The following is a 15,419-nucleotide window of genomic DNA, read 5'->3' as shown; positions in this document are numbered from 1 at the left end:
ATGAAGTAGTAACCATCTTTATGCGTATTTTACACACATGGAAACTGAGGTTTACAGAGCTTAAATAATTGTCCCAAATCTCACAGCCATTAAAGGCAGAGACAGAACTCACAATCAGGCAGCCAGACTCCAGACCCCTAAGCCACAGCACCACATACACTCTACCAGTGAGAAGTCAGTACTTCATCCATTGCTCTGTGCACTTGCCTCATGAATTCAGTTACCTCGTCACTCTATCCCCAAAGGGGAAGGTCTGATGTGAACTGACTCAGCCTCAGCATTGATCATTCACACTTACAAACTGTCTTGTGAGATGAAGAATGAAGACAACAGTTACGATGCAGTAAACAACCTAACCTCCCACTTTATTATGATTTTTTTTTTAAAGCTCTTATTTAATTATTCGTAAGAGACACACACACACAGAGGCAGAAACACAGGCAGAGGGAGAAGCAGGCTCCCTCCCTCCGGGGAGCCTGATATAGGACTCATGGAGGATCAAGGCAGACACTCAACCAGGGAGCCACCCAGGTGTCCCCTAACTTCCCACTTTAAAAGAGAACAGCTATGGAAACCTTAAAACCATGTAAGGAAAGAATGGAAATCAATAAGAATAAAAATCCAAACGGAAGTAAAGGAAATGAAGAACAGAAAAACAACAAAGAAAAATCAATGAAACAAAAAATTGGTTCTTTAAAAAGATGGACATTGGCAAACCTTTAGATAGAATGACCAAGAAAATAAAGACTCAGTTTAGCAAACTCAGACATAAGAGAAGAGATATTGCTCCAGGCATATCTTGGAGATACTGCACATTCAGTTCATGATTACCACAATAAAGAGAGTATTGCAATAAAGCAAGTCAAATGAGTTTTCTGGTTTCCCGGTGCATATAAAAATTATCTCTATTGTAGTCTATTAAGTGTGCAATAGCATTATATCTAAGAAAACAATGTACATATCTTAATTTTAAAACTTCTTTGCTAAAACATGAGTTTTATCTGAGTTTTCATTGAGTCATAATCTTTTTGCTGGTGGAGGTTTTGCCTCGAAGTCACTGGCTGCTGACTGATCAGGGTGGTGGTGGTTGAAGGTTGGGGATGCTGTGGCAATTTCTTAAAGTAAGACAATGAAGTTAGCCACATCGATGGACTCTTCCTTTCACATGAACACACAGAAGCCACTGCAGTGTTTTTTATTGGCCTAACTTCAATATTGTGTCTCAGGAAATAGGGAGGCCCACAGAGAGGGAGAGAGATGGGGGACAGCCAGTCAGTGAGGCAGTTAGAACACACACAATATTTCTCAACTAAGTTTGCCATCTTATATGGGTGTGGTTCATGGTGCCCCAATTACAACAGTAACATCAAAGATCACTGGTCACAGATCACCATAACCAATGAGAAAGTTTGAAATATTGCAAGAATTACCAAAATGTGACTCAAAGAGACACAAAGTGAGCAAATGCTGTTGGAAAAACGGTTTTGACAGACTCCTACTGCTTAATAAAAAGACAACTCAATTAAAAGCCAGGCAAAGGATCTGAAGTAAACATGCTTCGAAGAAGGTATACACGGCAGCCCAGGTGGCTCAGCGGTTTAGCGCCGCCTTCAGCCCAGGGTGGGATCCTGGAGACCCAGGATGGAGTCCTGCTGTCAGGCTCCCTGTGTGGAGCCTGCTTCTCCCTCTGCCTGTGTCTCTGCCTCTCTCTCTCTCTGTGTCTCTCATGAATAAATAAATAAAATATTAAAAAAAAAAAAACTAAGAAGGTATACAAATGGCCAAAAATCACAGGAAAAATGTTCACCATAATTAGCCACCAGGGAAATGAAATTAAAACCCCAGTGGGGAAATAAAATAAAAATAAAACCCCCAGTGAGATACCACTTCACAGTCACTAGGATGGCATCAATAAACAAACAAACACAAATAAATAAAGGATAACAAGGGTTGGGATGGATGGGGAAAAAACTGGAACCCTCATATACTGCCGGTTGGAATGGAAAATGGTGCAGCCACTTTAGAAAACTGTCTGGCAGTTCCTCAGATTGAACACAGAGTTATCATATGACCCAGCAATTCTAACTCTACATATACACCCAAGAGAAATGAATACTTGTGACCACGCAAAAATTTGTACATGAATAATCATAGCATTATAATAGTCCAAAAGTAGAGACAACACAAATATCCATCAACTGATGAACAAGTAAAATGTGATACATTCATACAACAGAATAGTATTCAGCACTAAAAAGGAATGAAATTTGATACTTTCTACAATACAGATGAACCCTGAAAACATTAAATTAAGTGAAGGAAGTCAGTCACAAAAGCCACATATTGTATTTATATGAAATGTTCATAAAGGCAAATCTATAAAGATAGAAAGTACATTAGTGGTTGTAGAAGGCTGATGTGGGGGGCAGGAGATAGCAGGATGGGGAAAAAAGGGGGAAGTGAGTGGTAATGCATATAGGGGATTTGTTAAGGAGGTAATGAAATGTCCTAAAATTGATTATAATGATGGTTACACACCTCTATGAATACCAGGTAATTGTATACTTTAAATAGGTGAAGTATATGGTATGTGAATTAGACCCCAAATAAAACTGTTAAGAAAGAGAGAGAGAGAGAGAGAGAGAGAGAGAGAGAGAGAAGAAGAAGAAGAAGAAGAAGAAGAAGAAGAAGAAGAAGAAGAAGAAGAAGAAGAAGAAGAAGAAGAAGAAGAAGAAAAAAAAGGAAAGGAAGGAAAGAGAGATGGAAGGGGGTAAGGAGGAAGAAGGAAGGCAGGCAAGGCAGGCAAGCCAAGCATATCAGAGTGGAAGTATGGCAAGTGCTGCCACTCACCATGCCAACTTCAGAGGGATGTATTTCAAAAGCTTACCCCAGATTTCTCCCATTGCAACCCTCATGCCCAAGAAGCAAAATCTGGGCATGCAGCTGTGGTAACTGGGATGTTCACGTTACATGTTATTCCCTAATTTCATTTCAGACTAGAACTTTACAGGTGAAATCTCACCACACAGAATAACATTACAGAGGAGGTTGGGACAATGATATTTTTATGTCCTGGTGGATGGCTTACTGTTCCAGCTCTTTGTTACTCTTACAGTGAATAGCTTTCCAAGAACATGCTTTTTCTGGTCCCCACTCACTCAGCACTCCCTCTGTGACAAAAGTCCCCGATGGTGTCTGTGTGCACGTGGGTGTGTGCTTTATTGGAGATGGGAGTCTGGGGGTCAGAGCATTGCTAAACCAAGCAATGTATAATTAACCTCCTTTCCCAGCCCCAGCAAACAGTGATTTTTCTTCCACTTATGTTTTCCTCCTGGATCATCCTCATCATTCCAGCCAACTATGCTTTCCAATATCCCAGAATGGTTTAGAAGAAAACATGCTTGAGAGTCTGATAGACAAGAGGGTATAAAAAAAACTAACCTTATCACTTTTCACCTCAGGCAAGCCTCAGTTGTCAAATTTATAAAATGAAAATCACATGGTGATTTAAATTGTTAAAAAAAAAAATTGTAGGGGGCACCTTCTCTGTCTGTTAAGCATCCGACTCAGGATATCAGCTCAGGTCTTGATCTCAGAGTGATGAGTTCAAGCCCCATGATGGGCTCCATGCCCGTGGGGAGCCTACTTAAAAAAATTATTTTTTTTTAGAGTTCCACTATGAGCTGGGTACTGAGAATACACACCTGAGTAAGATACAGACTCTGTAGCTGGAAAGTTAAAAAACTAGTAGGAGACACCGAAATATACATAAATCATTATTACAATGCAGCGTGATAAATGCAATAATATCACGAAGGAGGGAGTGATTAATTCTCCTAATGGCGGAAAAGGAGGAAGAAGGCTTTATGGTGTGGCTCTGAGACTTTAATAAGACAATGTGTCCACAGAACCCTTGGCACATAGCAAGTGCTCAGAGAGTGTGAAGTTCTTTCCCCACGAAGGGCCCTAGGAATTTAGAAGAAAAAAATTAAGTTTTGTCAAGAGAGGTAAGAAACTGGAAAGGATTGTTCACTGCTCTGGCCAGGGTATTATCAGGGGCTAAATTCAACTAAAGAAAGCCGGGCCTCACTTTTTTATTTCTTTCTGCCTATAAATATAATAAACTAGAAAGGTATTATTCATAATACATTGATATTATAACAAATAAATGCAGATGTCCTGGGGTCAGTACTGTGTATTTTATTTTATTTTATTTTATTTTAATTTTTATTTATTTATGATAGTCACACACAGAGAGAGAGAGAGGCAGAGACACAGGCAGAGGGAGAAGCAGGCTCCATGCACCGGGAGCCCGACGTGGGATTCGATCCCGGGTCTCCAGGATCGCGCCCTGGGCCAAAGGCAGGCGCCAAACCGCTGCGCCACCCAGGGATCCCAGTACTGTGTATTTTAACCTATAATTCTAACTTTGCCAAATCAGAACACCCAGGAAAATGTTCAAAACAAAAATTCTTGACTCTTCCTTCAATATTAAGAGACATATTTTCTGACCCCCTATTATGTGGCACCAGGCAACAGAGACATAAAATTGAGTATATGACAAGCTTACAAATGACTGGTCCCTTGATAATTGTAACACAGGGCAGAACAACATGTTGTTTTTATTCCCCCACAATAATTGCTCAAGAGGTTTAAACTTGTTCTTGAAACAAGCAGGAAAATAATGTTGATAATAATGGGCTCTTCTTGATTGGACCTGTGCTTCTATTGTAATTTCGAGAACTAGATGTTTGCAAATGGGCTTCCCCTCGGTGGAAAAAAAAAAAAAAAGACACTGATAGTTTCTCAATGGAGACAAGTCAAGTACTCCGTGTTCTCAGAGCAAAATCTTGCTGAGATGATAAAACCTCCACGGGTTCTCAAGAGGCTTAGCTGTGCAGATAAACCACCTTGAGAGTCGGTAAATCTATGGTGGTTCAAGGAACATGGTATAACTCGACTCTGGAGTCTGTGGCCTAAGATGTGGGGATGCCTAAACCAGTGAGGGGACAGGTGCCTCCTCCGCCCTGCCTATCTGCCTTCCTGTGTTCTGGGCTAACAGATCCCCCTCACCCCAAACCCCACATCCCACAACTCAGGAGCAGGTCCATGCAGGTAGTCCTCCTCCGGATAAGAAAGCTGTGAGGTTTTCCATAGGAATAAAAGCTCTAAGAACAATATTAGCCTGAAATTGCCAAAAAATGAAACCAACGCAGAGGACAACAGATGAGGAGATAGAGAAAAGCCATCCTGATGGCCTATTTTGAATCCCTTGATCCAGTCATGTGCCACCCTTTGGAATTTCTAGTTAAGTCAACATGTATGTAGATATGGAACTTCACGTGTAGAATTTAGTTCGATCTATTTGTTGGTTGATCCTTGAAGAGATTTGGGATTAGAATTCTATCACTTGCGACCAAAAGAGTCCTAATTAACAAAGGGTCTCCCTTCCTGGCTCGTCCTCAGTGTGTATCTTATTATGTAACCAAGAAGTTCACCCAGTAATCCCACCTGACCCGCCTGCTCTTGGCAATCTTTTTTTCCAGGTCATCGAGCGTATTCTCTGGGTGCCAGAGGAAGTTGCTATTTTCCCTCCTGAATTCCATCAGTAAAATTTGAATCTAGGCCTCTTTGCCTTTATTGAAGAGGGTATTTCACCATTTTTGGTATAACGGAAGAATGGTCGCTAATCTCACGTATCTTTGAAGAGAAGTGCTAGACTTCAAATGGAAAAATGACAAAGGACATTCTCACAAAAGAGGGCTCCTTCTAGAAGTTCCTTATTTTTAACTTCTGAAAAGTGGTCAGATCTCTCTCTCTCTTTCTCTGTAGAATTTTACAGAAAATTCTCATGTTCACAGAGAGAGCCCTTTTGCAATGATTACAGCCGAATGCCACTGGAGTGCGGCCCCTAAAAGGCTTGTCTCTCTTGAGTCTGTCAGCTGTCCTTGGCAGTGTTAACTGGGATTGCTCAAAGAACTCAGAAACAATTGATCATCCTCACTTCTCTTTTTCCTTTTATTTTATCTGCCTTCTCCTGCTTCCCTCTTAGAAAAAGAGTGTAGATAAGAATAAAGAACAAAACCTATTGGGGGGCAACTCTGACAGGAAGCCATGGAAAATCCACTAAGAGAATTTTTTTAGATCAGGGTTGAACCAGATCGGCACCTGTGGGGGCTAAGCAGTGGGTTGCCCATCAATCTGTTGTGTATAGTGCAGAGCAAGGCTACTAGCAGGAAGGATGGCTTCCAGACCATTACTCAGTCTAAACTATTATATACCAATCTGGGTTGGAGAGCTAAAACAAATTAAAAACAGAAAGACCACCACAAAAACTAGAATTTTTGTAGTGTCCTGGTGGTTTTTAAAGCTCCTCCAAGTGATTCTAGTATGTAGCCAAGGTCAAAAACCACTCGTTCATATAGATATCTCAACCATTGCAACTGTTCTGGGTGATCTGGGCCATAACCAAGCCTAGGGTGTTCTTATTCTTTCTTCTCCACAAGCAGATAATTAAGCTGTCACTTATGAAGTCTGGTAGCAGCCTGACACTGGTAGCAGTGTTTTATGTATATCATCTCTAATCTTTACAACCACCCTGGAAAATGGCACCATTTCCATTTTTAGCACAAGAAATAGAGACATGGAGAGGGAAAGGAATTTACCCAAGATTGCACAGCAAGTTAAGTGGCACAGAGAGATCTGATCCCAAGCTTACCCTCTCTCTACTATAAAGATACCCCTCATCGCTGAGTGTCTTTACTCCTGACTTTTCTACCTTCCTTTCTTTCTCTTTCTTTTGCTTTTGACATAATCCAAAGTTGATAACCTACTAACATCCAACCACAGATACGACATTTAAAAACTAGTGAAGGGATCCCTGGGTGGCGCAGCGGTTTAGCGCCTGCCTTTGGCCCAGGGCGCGATCCTGGAGACCCGGGATCGAATCCCACATCGGGCTCCCGGTGCATGGAGCCTGCTTCTCCCTCTGCCTATGTCTCTGCCTCTCTCTCTCTCTGTGTGACTACCATAAATAAATAAAAATTAAAAAAAATAAAATAAAATAAAAAAATAAAAAATAAAAACTAGTGAAACCCAGAGAAATACTTATAAATTCAAAACAAGCTTCCTTCATTTTATATTATGAACTGCAAATGTTTATTTTTTAAAAATTCTCCAATTCTAGAAAACAGACACAAATGTCAAGAGCTGTTACCAGCCTGCCTTCAAAACCCTAATATGCATCTGCAATTTGAAGTTACTTCATTGAGCAATCTAGTTTTGCTCAATTTGATAAATATACAATTGGTTTGGGCCAAACAATCAGTGGTGAGTCTTTTAATGGGGCACCATAACACCGTTATCAAACATCGAGGCTCCTTTAAATGCCCTTTCCTAAAATACTTAAATTACCAGGAAATCTGGCAGTTCTCCCTCAGGGATTGTTGGAAAGCAAAATATGGTGCAATATTCTAATAAAATTTTTAAGTTTGACAGTTGACATGATAGCTTCTAATTGCTAGAAGACATAAGGCATACACACACACACACACAAGTTTTCATTTCTAATACAATGTATGAATGTGACTGTGATTTGGTACTTTTACAAACTAAGGATGTTGCAATTAGCTTCAGATTAGTCCAATTCAGTTGGTTTACACCTCTCTATGGCATTACCATCTTATACTTTATGTTAACAGTACGTACTCAATAAATACTTGTTGAATTAATATATAAATAAGCAAGGAGGATGGCAGTGCAAAAATCAGGGGGAAAGGCTACCCCACCTGGACTCATCTCCATTCCAGACAGTCACCGTTTTTCCATCAAAAGGGCCCACAATCTCACTGATGGATAGGACCCTCTGCACCTATGACTTGACCCCATGGCAACCTAATCTGGTTTTCCTACAGCTCCAAGAGTTAAAAAATAATCCCGGGGTCCCGGGATCAAGTCCTGCATCAGGCTCCCTGCAGGGAGTCTGCTTCTCCTCCCTATGTCTCTGCCTCTCTCAGTCTCTCATAAATAAATAATCCCATCTTATAAAAAAAAAAAAAGATTGGGGGTTATATACATAGAGTACCTGGTACAATGTTTGACACATACTAAGTGCACAATCAAATAGTATGATTTAAGAAGCCATCAAAGACCAGAGTGTTGTTGAAGGAGTGCCATTTCTAATGGCTGACACAGCTCACCAAATGCTGTCTGGTTGGCAGCGTGGGCCAGTGCGGAGAGCTGGGCACAGTGGAGATAGAAAATCTGAGTATTTGGGGATCCCTGGGTGGCGCAGCGGTTTGGCGCCTGCCTTTGGCCCAGGGCGTGATCCTGGAGACCAGGGATCGAATCCCACATCAGGTTCCTGGTGCATGGAGCCTGCTTCTTCCTCTGCCTATGTCTCTGCCTCTCTCTCTCTGTGACTATCATAAATTTAAAAAAAAAAAAAAAAAATCTGAGTATTTGATTTCACTAACCAGATGTGTGCCTTAGTTTCTCTATTTCAGCTTTCTTGAGTACAAGATAGGTATATTTTATATCTCAGAATTTTTTTAAAAAGGTAAACCAAAGAATGGAGAAAGGATTTTAAGAAGTATACAAATAGGGATCCCTGGGTGGCGCAGCAGTTTGGTGCCTGCCTTTGGCCCAGGGCGCGATCCTGGAGACCCGGGATCCAATCCCACGTCGGGCTCCCGGTGCATGGAGCCTGCTTCTCCCTCTGCCTGTGTCTCTGCCTCTCTCTCTATGACTATCATAAATAGATAATTTTAAAAAAAGAAAATTAAAAAAAATTATTTAAAAAAAGTATACAAATATACAATATTCTTCCTGTAGATACTCTTCCTATAGCTGCTCTTAAAGTTAAAAAGAATCAAGTCAAATCTTTGATGACTGCTCTCAAGTATCCCATATGAAAAGGGTTCTATTAACTGTGAGAATAATAAAGCAAAGAATCTGGGCATCTATTGCTTTTTCTAGAAGTGACTTAGAATTTTTTTTCCTTTTTATTTTTTTAAATTTTTATTTATTTATGATAGTCAGAGAGAGAGAGAGAGAGGCAGAGACACAGGCAGAGGGAGAAGCAGGCTCCATGCACCGGGAGCCTGACGTGGGATTGGATCCCGGGTCTCCAAGATCGCACCCTGGGCCAAAGGCAGGCTCTAAACCGCTGCGCCACCCAGGGATCCCGTGACTTAGAATTTTAACTGAGAGTGTTTAACTCAGAGCGTTTCCTTGTCTGCCCTTGGGCAAGGGTGCTTGCCGAAATGATGGCGTGACTGCACTGAACCACCTATCATAGTAATGCAAAGTTAAGAACATAAGGGATGGCTTTTGGGGCACCTGAGTGGCTCGATCAGTTCAGAGTTCAGGATCTGCCTTCAGCTCAGGTCAGGATCTCAGCTCCTGGGAGAGTCTCACACTGGGCTCCCTGCTCAGCAGGGAGTTTGCTTCTCCCTCTCCCTGTGCCCCTCCCCCTGCTTGTATGCTTACTCTCTCTCTCCCTCTCTCTTTCAAATAAATAAGTTAAATCTTTTAAGAAAAAAGCCAAAACATAAGCATTTTCATCCACAACTGGAAAAAAAAAATTAAGGGTGTATGCCTCCTTTTGCTATTCTAAGTGAAAGACATTCTGAGCAGTCTCCAGTAACTTTTGATAAGAATGGAATATTTGTGAATGCATATATTTGTAGAATAGGAAATTGAGAAACTGTATTCATCTCTAAGATATTCAGTTGAGTCAGAGGCTTTGACACCCATAGGATCAGCACATAGAGAGCCCTGCGTGAGTTAGAATGTAAAGCACTTCTAACCCCATTTCGAAAGACATGACCTTTGTCTCCCAGGAAATTTCTCAGCAAGTCTGACTTGAAATTCACCTACCTTTCTTATGGTGACTGAATATTTCTTCATGCATAAATATTAAAACATGAGCTTTAAAAAAAAACCCTCAAAAGTTGCTATCTTCAGATTTTAGAACGTACCATGTACATCTGAAAATAAAAACTATTCATACGCAAAAAAATTTATTCATAAGTAAAGGTGAGAATGAAAAATACACAAGTGTGCCCTTTTTCAAAGCAAAACAAACGTTGAGGGGGAAACAGAGAGAAAATGACTTAAGAGAAGTCTGGTCAATGACCAGCTTTCCAACAGGAGATACGCAGCCTGCACTGTTTGCATAAAAGCTGAGTAACAAGGTGGCACATCTGGCGCAGTCTTTGCCAGGACAGGGTTGCCCCCAAAATAATCTACAATTTAAGTGTTTAGTTCAGACCAACTGATGGATTCAGTTAAGTAAACAGTCCATGCAGAGCACTTAGTAAACATACTCCCAGAAACAGACTTTTCTCTCTCCACCCCTTTTAGGTGATAACATTTCCACTCCACCCTTTCTGAGATCACTTGAAAGCTCTGGCACTAACTAGGAATGATTTTCAGTCCATATAGCCATGTTTTTAATTCCCCCCCCCCCCCCAAATGCATGAAATGGTGGTCTGTTCTTACAACAGAATATTATGCAGCAATGAGGAAATAGAGTCCAGTTACGTGAAACAATATGGGCAAATGCCACAGGCATAATATTGAATGAAAGATGCCAGATACAAAAGAGCACGTATGATTCCATTTTTATGAAGTTCAAGAACAGCCGAAGCTAATCTATGGTAAAAGAAGTTAAAATAATGGTTATCTTGAGCCATGGGGTGACAGAGGGGAAGCACAAAGGCACCTTCTAGGACACTGAAAAAGTTCTGTACCTTGATCTGAGTGCACATTTATGTAAAAGCTCATCTAGCTCTAAGAGTTGTGCATTTTACTGCCTTTGTCATACCTCAGTAATTATGTTTAAAATAATATTTTTTAAAGATTTTATTTTTTATCTCTACACCCAACATGTGACTCAAGTCCATAACCACAAGATCAAGAGTTGCATACTCCACTGACTCAGCCAGCCAGGTGCCCCTAAAAAAATCATACTTTTCAAAGCATTTATGGGACTTTAATCTTATCACATGGAAGTTTCTCTCTTGTGCATTCTTCTAGGCTCTTTTTACATTCCCATGGGTGATAAATGTATTCACTGGTACCTTGCAATTGTAGAATAAAGAATTACTCAAATATGAAATTTTCCAAATAATTGCATTTCTCCACATACATCAGAAAACTAGTACTTTCTTGGATAAAAATCTTTATAAAATGATCTGTAGTCCTCATTTTAAGTAGACTATCATTTTAAGTAGACATGACTGAGCACATTCCTCCTGGTGAACCAAGGTTATCCTGAGAAACTTACCTGGTCAAGGTGGGCTAAGACTGAGTAATAACTTCAGAGGTCATAGCTTCTATACTGATGACAGTAGATTTTGCCTCTTCCCTGTTATCTGGGGCTATTTCTTACTGTCATCACCCGCCTGTCTCTGAGGACCCCCAGTCCTTCTCGTTTGCTTTCATTCATGCATTTATTCATATAGTCAGTACTTGTGTTTTTGAATGCCTTGTATGTACTAAGCACTGGAGAGAATGGTAGTGAAAAAGACATTCATGACCTATGACCTAAGGGGACTTACGTTTTAGCAGAGGAGTCAAGTATAAAATAAATGTGATGACAATCAGAAAGAGGGAAGTACAGGTAATAATTTAGGAGGTCAGAACACCAAGTTACTAGACTAGTGAAGAATTTTTACTCATTGCTCAACTAACCTATTCGTAGTTTTCATTTCATGTTACCAAAACAAAACCAGCCCAATGTAGCCCAAATCTTTATGATGATTCCTCTAGCTTGCCTGCAGAGCTCTGACCCCCAGGTCCTATGAATGTGACTTTTCTGGTATTGTCACCCAAAATCATCTGGATAGGCAGTTGTCACCCATGCACACTTCTGTGTGACGGCTCTGTTCAAGCAAGCGAAAGCAGCCCCAACTCCTTGGGCTTTATTGGAGGCTGCAAACTGCCACCTAATTTGGGGCCTATGCTTGTCCCTGAAGTCCACCTTCATGACATATGACAAATCAAGAACTTACATGCAGGAACAGATGACAATACCCTTTGTGGAGAGACCACAGAATAATATACCTTTTAAACCCAACCTGATCTAGAAACACTATTATCATATCTCATGTAATAGTAGTAAAGTTTGAAATGACAGAGATAAAAATTAAAAAAATAAAATAAAATAAATAGAATGACAGAGATGGGGCACCTGGAAGGCTTGGTTGGTTAAGCGTCTGCCTTCGGCTCAGGTCATGATCCCAGGGTCCTGGGATTGAGGCCCATGTCAGGCTCCCTGCTCAGTGGGGAACCTGCTTCTCCCTCTCTGCTCGTGCTCTCTCTCTCGCTCTCTCAAATAAATAAAATCTTTAAAAAAAAAAATTCATGTAGATCTTTGGGACTCGGAATTTGAAAAAGCTAAACAAAGGAACTATACCAAATAAGGATTTTCCCAACGAAATAAAGGGAAACAAGGAATGACAAGTATCTGGAAATGGTACATTTTTAGACTTTTTCCCAGAGTCTGTCAGTTCATCTGATAAGATTTCAAGCCTAAAACTTCCCCAATGTAGTTTAGAAATGGTGGAATTAATGCATGAGCTCCTTCACTGGTTAGGATTTGGATTTATGTGGCATCACAGATGGTGAAGTTTCACAGACTCTTAAGCATCTAAGTGCAACTATGGGCCAGGAAAGCAGAAAGCGAGTACTCTTCCCTCTGTTTTGGAATCTTAAAAGAGTGGGTATGAAAAAGTGAATCCACTTGCCGAAAGTTACATTAACTTTCAGCCATCAGGGGAGTATAACAACTCGCCGCTAAACCCAATTTTCTGATAGACACACACAAATAATCAAATCTGCTATCCCTCGGGTGAACTCAAGGTCTTTTGGCCTCTGTGGCTGTTAGATTTAGTCCTATTTGCCTAAATACACAAAGCCACAGTGAAATTTTCTCCATGAAGGAAGTTCCCTCTAATTGTGAAACAATAATTTCTTCCAGCCATTTTGCAATGACTGGGAAGTTGTAAGAAGAAAGACTGTTGGCTTCTTACTGCCAATGTCACTGGGCAAAAATGTCCACAAATCACATTGTTTCATAATCAATGGGATTTTCACTTTAGTGCTGTCTATCCACATAGTGGGAGACGATAGTATGAAGACAGTCCAAAGATCCCATGTTTGTTAAATTGCAGATATTATACTGTGATTCCTTTCCCCAAGAACTGGGCATTACAGAAACCTTTCAGAGCTAATCTTTTTCTAGATTTCTCCTATTTATTGTCTGGGGTTTTGTCACTAGTAACATGGTTGCAGGTATCTGTGTCCAGGATACCATTACCACAATTGATCAAATGTGAAATATTCAATTAAGGCTCTAGTTTTATAATATGTACAGATATTTTTTTTAACCAAAGGGCGGGGGGAGAAGCTAGAATATAAATACTTAGTATTTCCAAGAAGTACTTAGTCATTAGTTTTCCAAAAATGATCTATGAACAGTATATAGTCACTCCTAGTGACCTTGTTCTAAAAACACAGATTTGAGGATAAGAAGCAGTCTTTGAAGCTGACTTTTACTTTGGTATCTTGTCAAAATTTAACAGAAAAGGTGGGGAGGAAAGAAAGCTTAAAAGTATTTTCATGAAACCAGAACCACCATTTAGCAAAAGTTTTTAATTAATGGCATGAGTCACGGGGCACACAGAAGTGCAAATCACAAGGTTACAGGTCGCCTCTTAGAAACAGCACACCTGGTTCCGAATTCTTTGCTAAAGCAAACGCTAACATCTGATTCATACTGCTGGAAAACCTCAAGCCCGGGAAGGTACTACCCCACTCTCCACGACACCCCAGTCCCTCTAGTAAAACCGAAAACAATGCTTGACCGAGAGGGAAGATTACAATTTTCCGGGGTCTCTGGGCCACCAAGAAACAGTTTGCAAAAGAATTATTTTTGTCTCTTCCTCCCCTCCCCAACTCCTGCCCGTTCGGCCAAAAGCAACCCAAATCATATGTAATCCGAAATCTTAAATATTTATAAATACGAAAGTATGAAACAAGTACCTGCCAAACACCTGGAGCTCTCCTTTCCCCGGCTCGCTCTCCTCCCACACTCTGGCAACGGAATGCCCTTCAAAACCATGGCTCAGTGCTTTTGGTAAATGTTTTACGAGACACTAAACAGCCTTGTGTCCCACCCTCAGAGCAAACACCATTGAGAGAACACAATATAATGGTTGCAAAGATATCGTGTGATGTACAATAATGCAAATGAACAGGCAGGCTCTATTTCTACACTTCCCCTTAAGGCGGAAAAGAAATTCCAAACTTGTGAGGGGCAGGGGTAGGCTGGCAGGAAGGGCTTGCAGAACTAAACCTTGACACCAGAAGCATTACAAGTTGTGTGCGTGTGTGTTGGAGCGGCATTATGATAAGCCATTGTTCTAATCCCCCAGCAAGTCTTGGCTTGCTAAACCAAAAAAGTGTCAAAGGCAAGAGCTAATAAAGGGTAGAGTTCACCAGTGAGCCTGGAGACAGACACAGTAGCAACTTCACATTTACCACCTATTTCTACTTATTACAGAAAATACAACCTGAAAAAGCTTTTCGAGGCCACCTTGCACAATAAACAAGATGTACTCCCCATTTGCTATATTCCTCAAGTAATTCACAGTTAAAACCCAACTCTGCTCCAAACCAGAAGTTTTGCATTCCATTCAAGTTAACAATTACAACCAGAGGATAACAGGAACTTGCTGGCACTGAATTATTAGCATACCCAGAAAGTCAGGTGCCTCTTGGTACCACCAGGGTTAACACGAGAAAGAGGAGGTGCTCAGGGATCGGCTGCCTGGTTTTAGGAAAACTACACACGGAGGTTGCTGGAGTCCAGGGCCCATGGGGGCAGCATGCACCTACTTACCTGCTCTCGGAGCTCTGAGTGGGACAGTCTGAGAAAGGAGACAGTAAAATCATTGAGCAACTATCAAGCCTCCTCGCTAAAAGGAGACCAAGCAAGGCCGTCCAGAGGAGCAGAAAGAATTGACTTTGGCTCCGAAGTCCCACACACAGCCAGGGTAGGCAAATAAGAAAACCCATTCTCTTACCCCAGCCCCTGGCCCCCAGTCTCCAGGAATACTCAGAGTTCTGCATTTAGGATTTAGGTTGTCTAGTGGGGCAGAAAGAAAATTGAGCCTAGGACTGTGATCATGGCTTTTCTACACACCAGCTGTGTAACCTCGAGTAAATCACTTAACTTCTTGGAGCCTGTGTCTTCATCTCTATCATAAAAACATCTAGAACCTGCAAAGATATCCCAAAGAACTGACAGCTGTCCCAATCAGAACCTAAACAATGGCCAAGAGCAGTTCTTTACATTTTCAAAACTTAAGGTGTTCAAATCTTCAGGGTTGTTGCGATTTTTTTGGTCCCTT

The 15,419-nt window shown here is 40.9% G+C and overlaps 1 protein-coding gene and 1 long non-coding RNA gene across 2 annotated transcripts in view; one reads left to right on the top strand and one right to left on the bottom strand.

Moving 5' to 3' along the window:
* RBM47 (RNA binding motif protein 47) overlaps positions 1-14,210 on the bottom strand; it is a 66,986-nt gene extending 52,776 nt beyond the window's left edge. The window contains 1 exon segment of the mRNA NM_001002955.1: positions 14,050-14,210. The gene's annotated coding sequence lies outside the window, so the exon portion shown is untranslated.
* Positions 14,211-14,837: 627 nt separating this feature from the next.
* LOC106558638 overlaps positions 14,838-15,419 on the top strand; it is a 46,828-nt gene continuing 46,246 nt past the window's right edge. The window contains exon 1 of the long non-coding RNA XR_005357271.1: positions 14,838-15,062. This is a non-coding gene — a long non-coding RNA (uncharacterized LOC106558638). The remainder of the gene's footprint in view (positions 15,063-15,419) is intronic.

Source organism: Canis lupus, chromosome 3 (assembly GCF_011100685.1).
Source record: "Canis lupus familiaris isolate Mischka breed German Shepherd chromosome 3, alternate assembly UU_Cfam_GSD_1.0, whole genome shotgun sequence".
Lineage (NCBI taxonomy): Eukaryota > Metazoa > Chordata > Mammalia > Carnivora > Canidae > Canis > Canis lupus.
Note: the sequence above shows the minus strand (reverse complement) of the source record. Positions and strands in the feature narration are given on the sequence as shown.